Genomic DNA, 15988 nt, shown 5'->3' on the forward strand with positions numbered 1-15988 from the left:
CTTCCACACTGTGCACAAGGTGCTAAGGAAGATCCTGAACCAGACCCAGAACTGCTGTACCCTGAACTGTGACCACTGCTGGATCCGTATCCAGGTCTGAACCCTCGAGGTTTGTGTCTAAAACCACTCTTCTTGTTCCTACTTTTTCCTTTGTAATTACTCTGGCCACCACTGTCTGGAGTACCCATTTGGGGAACACCGGTAGAACCCTCTGCTATGTTTTTCTTTGCTCTTCCGCTGTCATCCACAGCATAGCTAATCTCAATCTGTCTGGTTCGATCAACCACCACATCAAAAGACTGATCAGACATCATGGCCAGGTTCGCATACATTGATAAACAACCTGCGAGGAAAGGAAGCAGGTTAACCTCAAAAATATTCTCCTGTGGCCTGGAAAAATATTGAACAGGAGTGAGCGTTCGACTCAGAGAGTAAAATATCAATTTTAACCATAATCTCTATAACTATCTAAAACTAATGCACCCTGTAGAGTGAAATGCAACATCAACAACATTTTCACATCATAACATCAAAAAGGTAATTTGGAGCACTCACACACCCTGTAGTATCAATCATAATATATGGGAGCTGATCCCCTATACAGCTCTCTTAAATCCAACTCGTGCGGTGAAGAACTCAAGCGGACTTTCGCTTAATAAACCAAATCGGGGTCCCAATGAAGAACTCAAGCCGTGACTACCCGCGAAGGATCGGGTCCCGAAGAACTCTGCCGTGACTACCCGTCCTATCCATAATCCACACCACATCACACGCACGCCAACGCACGCACACTGCTCCAAATTACCACAACAACATCCATGGCACTTTAACAGTTATCAATGCAACATAAATCGTGCCTAGGGTTTAACTAAATAAATATATGCATATAAGTGATGCATGGGCATGCTTGAACATATAATAATAGTGAAATTACAATTAAAATTAATATTTTACTCACAGACTTAACAACGGTTACTGTGGCAGCTGAGCGGAGGAAGAAGGCTGTCCCGGCTCACCTGACAATTACATTACAATTATTTAATACAAATGACTCAATACAATCAAGAAAAGACCAAATACGTCCTAAGTCGTGCCGAAAATCCGGCAGAGTCTCCCCTATACCTAGGACCTACCCAACCTGCAAAATGGCTCAAAACACACTTCTATATTCACAATTCATATATCCACAGCTCAATCATATCACACAGCCCCTCCTGGGCCCATCAAATCAGTCATCCATCACAATATGTAAAATTTCAATTTAGTCCTTATAATTGATCATTTTTGCAAAAACTACCCAAACAAGCTCTAAAAATTCTAAAACTTTGCCCCGCGGTCCTTAGCAATATTACTAGGCTATTGCAAAAAGAATCATAATTTTCTGAACTACCAGGAATATTTTATGGATTTTTAATCCTATTTAAGCACTAGAAAATTACGAAAAAGCAAGGTTCGGGTTTACCTTTGCCGATTCCGACTTCGGGAACGCGCTCGGGACGTCTGACAATGGGGGGGTAGCCAAAACTTCGGTCCAATTCGGAGACTTTTCCGGTAACAGGTCTGTCTGGCCGGAAATTCACAGACCCGGTCAACTGTCGAATTTCCGCGAATTGAGGATACCTACACGAAGCCCACAACACGGGGGTTAGTACATAAATTTTTCAGAATTTTCTAAGCTCATTTAATGCTCAGAAAAACACTGCGAAGTTCCATGGGACCCACCGAAAAACGGTGTCGAAAAAATTCGAAATTTATGTCGCCGCGAAGCTCTCGACGAGTGGAGCGCTCTGGTACTCTCGGTTTTCTCGTGGGATTCACGGTTTGTGAGAAATCTAGCCCGAAAGTCAAAATGGGCTAAAACTTCCCGGGCAAAAATTGGACAAACCGCTCGATGGATTTCGGCGTTCTTGGTGTCTATGGAAAGCTCTCGCCGAGTAGATGATTTTAGACACAAGACCCGGTCCAATTGGTGGCCGGATCGGCCGGATTTTGGCCGGGAAGTCCAGGCGTCGCGCGCGCGCTGCGCGTCCTTTCTGAGGCCGTTTTCTGGCGTTCCAGGCGGCGGCCGGCCGTGGGGGAGGACCGAGGTGGGGCGCCGGCGAGGTGGGAAGGCAGGGGAGGCGGCGGCGCGGCAAGGGGAGGAGGGAGGAGAGAGAAAAGAGAGAGAGAAGGGAGAGGGGTCAGACGCGCGCGGGAGGAAGAAGGGAGAAAAAGAAAAGGCCGGTCCGATTCGACTGGTCCGATCCGATCCGGTTTGATTCGGCCTGTCCGCTTCAGGATACAAAATTTTGAATTTTTACTCTGCCTCGGAACCGAAAACGAGGTCCAAAAATTCTGAAAAAATTTCAGAAAACTTAGAAAAATACGTAGACTCCAAATATATTTTTAGTTTTGCCACGTGGTCTTTAAATAAATTTTTAAAAATCATTAAAGTTTATATTTTCGAAAAATCAAACCCGATTTTTAAAATCCGAATAATCTCAAAAAAAAATTCCTAAAATTTAAATAAAATTAAAATACCAATAATGATCGTAAAATAATAAAATTTGAAATTTTGGGGTGTTACATTTGCAATCTAATTGCAAACCAAACCTATTTAATTAATCAATTAAACTCTTTAATTAATTAATTAAATCATATTTAATTTGGTGATTACTTGTGTATGTGTGTGACTTATTAGACTCATCACTAATTGGCAATGAGACATGATATCAACTCTTAATATCATCAGAACTCTTTCTTACCATAAATGATTTCTCTAAATCATTTTATGCACCTCATAGACCATGGTTAACACCTAGCATAGCATGCCATGGCCACCCAATTAGTAATAAGGTTTACTTAAATGAACCTATAATCATATGTTACCATGCACTAGAATCTCTCTGTTACAAAATCTCAATTCGAGCTGGAGTCATGGTTTATGTCAAACCCTATTTGCTATGAATATTATGTTCTCTTTTAATTCCAGTTCTTGATTAAAAAGATTTTCTCATCAGAAGCTCTTTTCTGATTAAATCTATCTGTCCTGGCTAGAAACTTGAAACATCAAGAACAATTAAATGAACATAGGATTTTGTCCCTATTTACTTAGAGGAATAGATTCCATCTTGATCAACACTTACCTCCATATATAACTAGTAGGAGCCAACACATGCCCATATACCCATACACAGTACAAGTATGAAAGCAGTATCAAACTCAAACCACCTATATACAAGATAACTGTGCTATCTCAAGTCTAAAGATTATATGCACTGATATGATTTATGACAATACATTGACAAGAGTAAACTCTATGTGTTTGTCATAAATGTCACTAGTTCGACCTACTTATAATGTATAAGTGCCTATCATGTTTGTCATATGGCATGAGACTCACCATTCCATCTTATTTACATCTCATATAAATAACTTGGGAACAAACATGATTACAATCTTTCTAGATAAGTCATGTCCTTATTGTGAAGTATCCTCGATTGTGAACCAATTTATGATACTTTATGCTAGAAATACTGTCACTCATATTCTTAATAACTTAAGAATAGAATTTCTAACAAAATATTAATGGACCTTTTCTATTACACATAAATATATTATGTAAACGGAAAAGTGAAAATGCCTTTTATTAATAAAAACATGTACAAAATACATACTAAATGATATGTTATAGGGCATACTACTAATAATCTCCCACTAGCACTAGAGCCATTCATTACAATATCTTAAACCCATCTTCTCAAGATGTCGATCTAGCTAAGTTTGTGACATAGGCTTAGTAAGTGCATAAGCTGGATTTTCAGCTGATGCTATTTTCTGCATGGCTACATCACCTCGCCTAACTATTTCTCTGATAATGTGGTAGCACCTTTCTATGTGTTTGGATTTCTGGTGAGACTGGGGTTCCTTAGCCTGTATGACTGCTCCATTGTTGTCACAGTGAAGTGGAACTACTGACTCAATGGAAAGAACTATTGCAAGTTCTGTCACAAACTTCCTTATCTAAACAGCTTCCTTTGCAGCATCTGATGCAACAATATACTCAGCCTCGGTAGTGGAATCTACAGTCATGCTCTGTTTGGAACTCTTCCAACTGACTGCACCTCCATTACAAATGAATGCATACCCAGAGGTATACTTTCTATCATCGATATCTAATTGGAAATCAGAATCAGTATAACTATCCAATTTCAAGTCTCCAACTCCATATATCAAGAATAAATCCTTAGTTCTTCTCAAGTACTTAAGGATATTCTTGATAGCTATCCAGTGTTCCAAACCTGGATTAGATTGATACCTGCTAGTCAAACTAACAATATATGCGATATCCGGCCTAGTACACAATATTGCATATATCAAACTTCCAATGGCCGAAGCATATGGAATCCTGGCCATTTTATCTCTTTCTTTAGGTGTCTTTGGAGACATCTCTTTAGAAAGGTGGATACCATGTCTCACTAGTAAAAGTCCTCTCTTGGAATCAAGCATGTTAAACCTCTTTAACACCTTTTCCAAGTATAGACTTTGGGATAAACCAATTATTCTTTTCACTCTATCTCTATAGATGCGAATCTCAAGAATATAGGTTGCCTCCCCTAAGTCTTTCATGGAGAATGTATTTGACAACCATACCTTTACAGTTGTCAACATACCTGTGTCATTACCCATCAACAAAATGTCATTCACATATAAGACAAGGAAAGTGATAATACTATCACTAACCTTCTTATATACACATGGCTCATCCTTGTTTTTGATAAAACCAAATGACTTAATGGCTTCATCAAAACGGATGTTCCAACTCCTCGAAGCTTGTTTCAACCCATAAATGGATCGCTTTAGCTTGCATACCTTGGAACCATCTTGGGATTCAAAACCCCTAGGTTGTTCCATGAAAATATTTTCTTCAATGTATCAATTGAGAAAAGCTGTTTTGACATCCATCTGCCAAATCTCATAATCATAGTATGTAGCTATTGCTAATAGAATCCTAATTGATTTAAGCATGGCTACAAGTGAGAAAGTCTCCTCATAGTCATTTCCTTGCCTTTGGCAAAACCCTTTTGCTACTAGCCTTGCCTTATAGGTCTCTACCTTTCCATCAGACCCAATTTTCTTCTTGAAAACCCATTTGTTCCCTATAGGTACAATACCTTCAGGTGGGTCAACAAGATCCCAAACTTGATTCTTATACATGGAATCAATCTTGGATTTCATAGCATCAATCCATTTTGAAGAGGCTATATCTGATATAGCTTCTTCATAGGTAAGTGGATCATCTCCATGATCTACTTCTTCATGAGTAGACAACTCTTGTTCTTCTTCATGAAGGAAACCATATCTCACTGGTGGGTGAGATACCCTGGTTGTTCTATGAGGCATAGCTGTAGATGTTTCATCAATAGGTGTAGGTTGACTAGATGGATCTATATCCATCTGATCTGTTGGTTGGTCAGAATTCTCCAATTTCAACTCTATTTGCCTTCCTTTGCCTCCTTCTTGAACAAAATGTTGTTCAAGAAATGTGGCATCTCTATTTATCACAACCTTTTGTGATGTAGGCAAATAAAAATAATATCCAAAACTATCTTTTGGATATCCAACAAATCGACCCTTTTCTGATCTGGTTTCCAATTTATCAGTGTTCAGCTTTTTGACATGAGCTGGACAATCCCAAATCTTAACATGCATAAGACTTGGTTTTCTTCCATGCCATATCTCATAAGGTGTGGAAGATACTGATTTTGATGGAATCCTATTCAGAATATACAAAGCTGATTCTAATGCAAATCCCCAAAAAGAGATTGTCATATCAGTATAGCTCATTATACTACGTACCATATCCAATAGGGTATGATTTCTCCTTTTAGATACACCATTCAACTGTGGTGTTCCTGGAGGAGTCAGCTGGGAAACAATGCCATGCTCTCTCAAGTATTCATCAAATTTAGTATTAAAGTATTCACCTCCACGATCTGATCGAAGAGCTTTAATACTTTTTCCTGTTTGATTTTCTACTTCAGATTTAAATTCTTTTAACTTTTCAAAGGACTCATGTTTGTATTTCATCAAATACAAATACCCATTTCTTTAAATGGACCACATACCTCACTATGTATTAGCTCCAAAATATTTCCAGCTCTTAGTCCTTATCCAACAAAGGGTGATCTAGTCATTTTGCCCTCAAGGCAGGATTCACAGGTTAGAGTAGGTTTAGAACGCAATGAGGATAAAATCTCCATTTTCTCCAGTTTTGCAATTCTATCTTCTGCAACATGACCTAACCTTAAGTGACAAATATATTTTGAACTAGAGTTGATTTCCACCATGGCATTACATTCATTTAGATCACTTGCATTCATTTTGTGTTTGTCATTATTATCCAAATAATAAAGACCACCATTCATATAACCCGAACCAACATATTTATTTCGAAAATAAATATTGCAAACATCATCTGTGAACTGAAATTCATAGCCATTTCTAGTTAAACTAGATATAGAAATGATGTTCTTAAAAGCATCAGTTACATATAAAATATTATCCAAACACATAACATGTCCAAACATGTAAAAAGATTTAGATCCTATGGCTAAAGCTTCAATAGTTGAGCCATTGCCAATCCAGACTCTAACATCTCGAGAACGCAAGCTGCTACTATTTGCTAGTTCCTGCATATCATAAGAAATGTGAGAGCTGGCACCAGTATCTAAAACCCAAGCTGTAGATGAACTATGAGTATCATCAGAATCTAAATAATAAGATATGGACATACCTTCAGAAGCCGTATCCTTCTTGCCCTTCAGAGAAGCAAGATAGTATGGCAGTTTCTTTTCCAGTGCCCATCCTGCTGGCAGTGAAAACACTTTCCTTTGCCTCCATTAGCTTTAGTCTTCCCTTTCTGTTTAGCCATTTTCTTGGAAGGACCAGGAATCTGAGGTTTCTTTTTCTTATTGCCCTTCTTCTTGTTGGACTTTCTAGCAGAAGAAGATGCAATCAAAGCTATCTCTTTTCCTTTATTGCCCGGTATATTCTTTTGGGCAATAACCAGCATGTTGAGTAAACTAGCTAAGGTGCATTCCTATTTAGTCATATGAAAATTTGTTTCAAAATTCCCAAAAGACTTAGGAAGGGACTGAAGGATCAAATCCGTTTGCAGTTGGAAATCCATGTTAAAGTCAAGATGTTCCAACTGCTCAATCAGTCGAATCATTTTGTGAACATGATCCCCAATATTCTGTCCCTCAGACATCCTCATATAGAACAGCTGCCTAGATATCTCATACTTAGCATTCCTGCTGTGCTCACCAAACAACTCTTGTAGGTGAAGGATGATCTCACTCGCACTCTGCATGTTCTCATGCTGCTTCGGTAACTCATTACTCATAGAAGCAAGCATGTAACACTTGGCTCTCATATCATGCTCTTTCTACTTGTCCAAAGTTTTATGTCCCTCTTGTGTGGCTTCTGGAGGTAAGCGACCAGGAACCTGTGAGTCTAGAACATATCTAATATGTTCAAGGTTTAGGACAAGTTTCAAATTTCTTAGCCAATCAGATAGATTAGGTCCTGTCAACCTATTGCGATCAAGTATGCTTGCAAGGATATTGAATGGTGGTGGTTGTTCTGCGCTCATTATTATCAGAAAATTAACTGTAGAAAATAACCAGATTAATTAGTAAATGTATCATATAATTAACCAAAATGATTATGGTCTTTTAATCAAATTGGTCCTCCTACTAACTTAGCGAATCCTACACTTCCAAAGTAGAAAACGGAAATCCTAGTTGGATGGATTTCTAGTGGGTAATTGAATTCTTATAATTCTATTGATCATCCTCAGGTACATCCATTATTGGAATTACAATAAACTATAAGTGAGCAACTTCTTGCCCATCACATTTCATGTGAGGTTCAATCCTTTACCTAGCCCCTAATGCTCAAAGTCTCAGGTACATCCATTATTGACTTATCATGCATTAGTTAAGTTGATCCTATTGAGCCAGTAATTATGTAAATAATTTTAATGTCCTCAGGTACATCCAATATTGGCCATCAAACCATCTACATATTTACAACATCTAATGCTTAACAATTATTCTTAGGAAAATCTCTTAAATTATTGCATCTTATACAAGTATTTAAAATTTCTTAAAATAATTGCCTTAATGGAGGGCCCATGTTATAATTACTTTAATTATACAATTTCCAACTAAATCATTTGTTTGGAAGATTTTGTGGTTGTCCTAATTACTATTAAGGTCTCACTTTGCACATTATCCATTTAGCATGCATATATCATATACTTGCATACATTCCCATACATCTCATGCATTCATGGATAAACAGTAAATGTGGTATGATCATGGACTTTCTAAGGGATTCAATTCTGAGCCACCAAGAATTGAATCAGGGCATTCATAGGTGCATTTTATTCATTCATTTTATAAGAGTTACTGAAAGAGTACATAATCAACACTTGATCTTGAATTCCTCCCACCGGTCCCACCAATGCTTTTGACCTGCTTAATCTTCTTGCAATCCAATTATATAGTAATCCTTGGCATACCGAGGTTAATTTACAAGAACTAAATAAATAAAATTACAACCCAAAATTATTATAACCTTTATAATACATGTCCAAAATAAATTAAAATAAATTAATTAATTTTCAATCCCAAAGAAATATAAAAGAAATAAATCTAATCACATTGGTCTTTTTTAGTCCATGATCTTCCATCATGCATATCACTATTTAACAATTTAAATAAAACATACATACTTAAATTAAATTGAATATCTCATATTTAACTTAAAAATCCAGATTTGAATATGATTCAAACAAATTTAAAAAATCAGATTTGAATCTCATTCAAACAATTTCAAAAATTCAAATTTGAATCACATTCAAACAAATTTAAAATTTTCAGATTTGAATCAAAATTTAATTGTGTGATTAAAACTCTAATTAAATAATTTAATTGGACATAAAATGGGCAGATCATATAACGCTTGCACACATAATACCCATCACTTACCATGCGCACCATGGTGCTTCCAAGCATGCCGCCACCTTTATTCATTGCAACCAGCAATGATTTAATCATCTCATGATCAAATCACACAATTAAATCATATAATCAACAATCTAAATGGAAAATATAGTAGCTCTGATACCAATTGAAGGAGCGAAAGCATGAAAAACATAAGTTTAGATCATTCAAATTCAAAATTTTTCATCTAGGGTCACATGCATCATGCAAGATTTATTTTTATTTTTTTGATTTCAATGATAAGCAGCATATTAAAACTCTTTTAACATATTTTTGGATCTACATTTTCCATTTAAGATTTTACAATTAACAGATTAATTATTAGAACCCTAGATTAGATCAAGAACAAGTGCACTAACATTTTGTTGCACTGCAGTGTGTTTGGCACCTTTGGGATGCGTCTAGGATACCAGATGTTGTCCCTCTAGCTTGTCCACACCAAGATCACCAATGGCAGCCCTTGAATAACTTCTAAAGCTTTTTCTATGAATTAGAAAATCAAATTTTTCCTTTTGAGAGATTACAGATGTAAACAGGACACTAGAAACGATTTCTAGTATTTTTAATTCAAGAGATTATTTGCTAATCTCTTTGAATTGATGAGAGATGAAGAATAAGAGAAGGAAGAGGCAGCCAAGGGTGGTGGCACCAAAGAGAGTGAGCAGCTTGTTATTTTTTCTTTTCATAACAACACATTATATAGCTAGGTCACCACTTAAAACCCTTGTCACATGTCACCTTTTGATTAGCTCTAGGTTTAATTGACCCAATCACATTGTGCCAAGTGTCAAACCTATATTTAATTTTTACTTTGATCATCTTACATGATTAAAAGACATATGGTAAGCTTATGTGTAGTGCCCTGTGTCACCATCTCATGGTGAAATGACCAAAATACCCCTGTGTCTTAATTTTGGGTTCTCAACCCAAAATAATTATTTCTCTTCTAATCAATTTATATCAGATATAAATTAATTAATTAATCTCTATTAATTAATTTCTCATTAATTAAATTCATATTTAAACACTTTAAATATAAATTTAACTTATACTATACATCCAATAACCTAGATTTGGTTTCAAGCCATGCTAGGGACTTTGCAATCTAATTGCAAACCAAACATATTTAATTAATCAATTAAACTCTTTAATTGATTAATTAAATCATATTTAATTTGGTGATTACTTGTGTATGTGTATGACTTACTAGGCTCATCACTAATTGGCAATAAGACATGATATCAACTCTTAATATCATCAGAATTCTTTCTTACCATAAATGATTTCTCTAAATCATTTTATGTACCTCATAGACCATGGTTAACACCTAGCATAGCATGCCATGGCCACCCAATTAGTAATAAGGTTTACTTAAATGAACCTATAATCATATGTTACCATGCACTAGAATCTCTCTGTTACAAAATCTCAATTCGAGCTGGAGTCATGGTTTATGTCAAACCCTATTTGCTATGAATATTATGTTCTCTTTTAATTCCAGTTCTTGATTAAAAAGATTTTCTCATCAGAAGCTCTTTTCTGATTAAATCTATCTGTCCTGGCCAGGAACTTGAAATATTAAGAACAATTAAATGAACATAGGATTTTATCCCTATTTACTTAGAGGAACAGATTCCATCTTGATCAATACCTACCTCCATATATAACTAGTAGGAGCCAACACATGCCCATATGCCCATACATAGTACTAGTATAAAAGCAGTATCAAACTCAAACCACCTATATACAAGATAATTGTGCTATCTTAGATCTAAAGATTATATGCACTGATATGATTTATGACAATATATTGACAAGAGTAAACTCCATGTGCTTGTCATAAATGTCACTGGTTTGGCCTACTTATCATGCATAAGTGCCTATCATGTTTGTCATATGGCATGAGACTCACCATTCCATCTTATTTACATCTCATATAAATAACTTAGGAATAAACATGATTATAATCTTTCTAGATAAGTCATGTTCTTATTGTGAAGTATCCTCGATTATAAACCAATTTATGATACTTTATGCTAGAAATACTATCACTTATATTCTTAACAATTTAAGAATAGAATTTCTAACAAAATATCAATGAACCTTTTCTATTACACATAAATATATTATGTAAATGGAAAAGTGAAAATGCCTTTTATTAATAAAAACATGTAGAAAATACATACTATATGATATACTTTAGGGCATATTACTAACACCAAGGGCTCCCAATGGCTACTTGTTTTTTAGTTGGGACATAGGGAATGAAATCATGCTCCTAGCACTTGATGTAAGCTTTTACTATTCCCCGTGCATCTTTCAACGCATTGGGCTAGAAATACCCTTAGTGGAATGCTTTATTGGTAATTGTTCTTGCTCCTTAATGGCTTCCACATATACTTGTGTGAATGTCCATTAGGATGCTTACCCCCTCTTGTTGGGTAATACACTTTAGCCAAGGTTGTAAGTATGATCTTCTATAGAGCCATCCATCAATGAGTCTGTACCCTAACACTTTGCGAACCAATTTGGTTGCCTCTAATGTGTCATGACCCGATTCCATGGGTTGAACTAGTATTAGGTCCTGAGCCAGCATAAAGCCCCCAAGGCCCGTAGCAAGCCTTACTGTTCCCAAATCCATAACCAGGCTAAAAACTGAGGCCTAACATGTAAATAAAATAACATAGAATATTAAATTTTTATTCGGGTCAACCCAACCTAGTAACCATAAAAAACTAAAGTTAGGGTAGCCCAGCTTAACTCTGATACCATCATTTGCAAACATTTTAAATATCATAAAAATTTTGCATTTATTAAAACCCCAAAACTTAAATTTACATAGCACCTAACAAAATTATCACTACTGCTAACACATGTGTAGCTCTATATTATAATTTTTAAAAATAATACTACAAATAAATAACTACTAATAAACCTATGAGGAAGGAAGCAGGTTATTCTGAAAAAGAAATCCTTTTGTAGCCTAAAAAAATAGGGTAAATAGGAGTGAGCGTTCCACTCATAGAGTAAGATATTGATTTTAAGTATAATTTCTATAACTATCTAGCACTAATGTATCCTAAGGATGAAATGCAATACAGATCATCATATTCAGTCAAATTCAAACAACACTCGCATAAAGAATAATTTAGAGCACTCACACACTCATACATCAGATCAGATATATGTACATATGCGAGCTGATCCCTTATACAGCTCTCTTAATCCAATGCCTGCCAGCAAGATCAACTCAAATTGGACTTTTGCTTAATAATCCAAATACGGGGTCAGTGAAATCAACTTAAAGCCGTACTCACCTCGACATTCATAAAAAGGACTGGGCCCCAAGTGAGACTAGCTCAAGCTAATTTGACCATCCTACCCATATCCATTACACCACACCACACACACGCCGACACACACACACAGCTCTAAATTACCCTAAGGTGACACCCACAGCAATTTCATCAATTTAAAATGCAACACAATGCGTGCCTAATATTTAGCTACATACATATATTTATATGTGATGCATGAGCATGCCTTGAATATATAATAATATTGAAATTATAAATAAAATCAATATCTACTCACTAATCATCGGAGACTACTGTAGCGGCTGGATGAAGAAGGATGGCTAACCTTGATCACCTAAATATTTATATTATAAATTTTATCAATACTAATTCAAAACAAAACTTTAAAGAGGCAAAAGATGCCTTAATTTATGTTAAAAATTTGGCAGAGTCTCCTTTGTACCTAGGACCTAGCCAACCTTCCAAGTGATTCAAATAACACTTCTAAAGGTCATAATCTCACATCCACAACTCAACAACAACACATGGCCCCTCCAAACCATGCAAGTCTCACACAGACCGATAACTCAATTATAGGGCTTAAAATGGATATTTTGCAAAAGTCATTCAAACTAGTTCTAAAAATTTTAAAATTTTGCCCTGCGGTCCTTAAGGCTGTTGCAAAAGGAATGATAATTTTCTAAGCACCTATGAATATTTTACGGATTTTTATTCTAATCCTGGTACTAAGTAAATAAGGAAACCTAGGGTTTGGGTTTACCTATGCCAATTTTGACGGTTGGAACACGTCTAGAGCATCTGAAAATGGTGGGGAGGACCGCAATTTCCACCCGATTTGGAAATGGTTTTAGCAGCCTGTCTGTCTAGCCCGAAAATGCAAATCTAGTCACTTGTGAAATTTTTGCTAAATGAAGATACCTATGTGAAGCCCACAACACTAGGAGTTAGAATAAAATATTTATGAAATTGAATAAGCTCATTTAAAGTTAAAAAAATCACTGCAAAGTCCATGGGACCCATTGAATTTCCAGTGTTGAAAAATTTTGAAATTTATATTGCCGTAAAACTCTCGTCGAGTGGAGCATACCAGTACTCTTTGAATCTCTGTGGGGTTCCCGGTTTGGGAGAAATTTAGTCCAAAAGTATAAATGGGCTAAAATTTCTAGGGCTAAAATTTAACAAATTGCTCCATGAAAATTTATGATCTTGGTGTCTATGGAAAGCTCTCAATGTGTAGATAATATTTGGGATGAGACCCTATCTGATTAGTGGTCGAATCAGCTAGATTTTGGCTGGAAAGCTTAAGAGTCACGCTGCATAAGGGAGGAGATTTGGCACGGTTTTCCAGCTAGCTAGGGCATCGGCCAGCGACTAGGGAAGGGAGAGGCGGCGGTCAACTAGCAAGGGGAGGGAAGGGAAGGGAAGGGAAGGCGATGAGAGAGAAAATGAAGAGGGAAGGGAAGTGGGTCACGCGAAGGGAGGAAAGGAAAGGAAGAAAAAAGAGGACTGGTCTAATCAGTCCTATTCGGTCTAGTTTGATTAGATCGGTTCTATTTGGAGTACCCAAAATTAAATTTTTACTCTACCCTGGGACCCAAAACGAGGCCCGAAAATTTCAAAAAAATTCTAAAAAACTTAAAAAAATTTTTGGAATTCAAATATATTTTTGGTTTTGCCTCATGGTCTTTAAATTAATTTTTAAAAATTGACAAATTTTATTATTTTTGAAAAATAAATCCAATATTAAAATTCAGAAAATTTCAAATAAATTCCCAAAATATTTGATAAAATAAAATATTAATATTTACATATAAAATAATTATTTAAAAATTCGGGGTGTTGTATTCTTTTTCACTTATAGAAAATTCATCCTCAAATTTTATACAAGGCAAAATAAAAATATAGGATTACATATTGAATAAGTATGGGTACTTGCTGTGTATATCCCGCTCTGACTCCGAGGTACATTCTTCCACTGACCGGCTCTTCCACAAAATCTTAACCATAGAGATCTGCATGGATGGTTAAAAACGTCTTACATCTAACTACCCCTGTTATAGTATGCCAGCTATCATCCTCCTTCTGAGACTAAACCATTACATCTGATGACTCGTTTACTTTTTTTCTGACATCTCTAGTACTCACTATAACTCCATTGCGCTTGACTTGATATCTCATAACTTTAATCAACTTTGGCACTTACCTCACTTTCATTATGCCCTAACATGTCTCTTAGTGATTTCAATCCTCATTCCTCAATTTCAATAATCTCTGCCCCCCAAAGACATGACTTATGTTCCTTATCTTATAGTATCCTATGAGATGCTTTCCAGTAGCACCCATCATATGCATCTCGTTTGAAATCTTTACTTGTCCTATGACCTCAATTGTTAGCACCTATGTATCTTCTCATCCCCCATGATACTTCGAATTTCCAATCTACTTTGTGTCATTACTAAGGTCTTTAGACCAACTCCTATCAATCTTATGTAACTAGTCATGTAGAGTTCCATTCAAGTGTCAAGTGTACCCTACACCATCTATCAACATTAGAAAGTGAATTAGGTCTTTTCTCCTATATGACAAAAGTGTTTGTATTCACTGACAACCCAGTTAACGTGACCTTATCATTTCCCGCTCCTTTTCTAGAATGGAAGTATCTTGACTTCTTCCTAAAGCTTCTTATTATGTGACATACTTTTTGACACATTAGCACTTAGATCGAGGCTCCACTACTTCTTTAATATATCATTTTACCATAACTTCTTTTAAACATCCCTTAGTGTGTCCCTAGCATACTTATTCCACTTTATTCTCATCATTGTAACCAAATCTACCGAGCTTTCTTCCTGTCCATTGGATCTTATCCATTTCCTTTTCCTGGTTTTGCTATTGTTGATATCTTTTCAACCTACTGTACTTATTCTTTAACCTTTGTCCTTTCTCACCCTTATACCTTTTTCCTTCAAGGATGTCCATCCCATGATCAACTTTAATCTTCTTTTTATTTCTTAGTCCTATCTTGATTACTAGTTTCATTACTTTTGGACTTCTAACCTTACGATTGGCTCCTACCAGCACATCCTTCACATTATGTAACACTTGTAATTGACCATAGAAAATTCTTCTTGTATCACCTTTTCCAACTTGACCATTAGAACATTATCATTCCCTACTACCCTTTGTAGGAAATCGCTCATCATGGTTAGATAGGAGCCCTTGAAACTATAAGTTCCACCTGAACTAACATGGCTATGGGAAATGTGTGCTATGCTATAATTGCAGACAAGATATTTCACGTGTTCATTCTCCTTAATATAATCACATATACTGCCCACGACTCTCCAAACTTTAGCCTAAAATTTACCCATCAGTAATAATTTCATCCACTGAAACTCATCCATAAATCGTACTTCCTCCAACTTATAGTTCAAGAGGGTTGCAAGCCCTGTTAACTAACTCAATTTAACTCCTATCACGACTTTGATCATCCTTTCATACTTAACATTAGGTATACACTTGCCATCATTTCCTTTTAAGGAGAATGTATAAGGACTGGTGCCTATCAAATTCTTAAATATTGGGTCAACACAATTTCCCTTACTTATGTAGTCTTCT

Source organism: Hevea brasiliensis, chromosome 11 (genome assembly GCF_030052815.1).
Source record: "Hevea brasiliensis isolate MT/VB/25A 57/8 chromosome 11, ASM3005281v1, whole genome shotgun sequence".
NCBI lineage: Eukaryota > Viridiplantae > Streptophyta > Magnoliopsida > Malpighiales > Euphorbiaceae > Hevea > Hevea brasiliensis.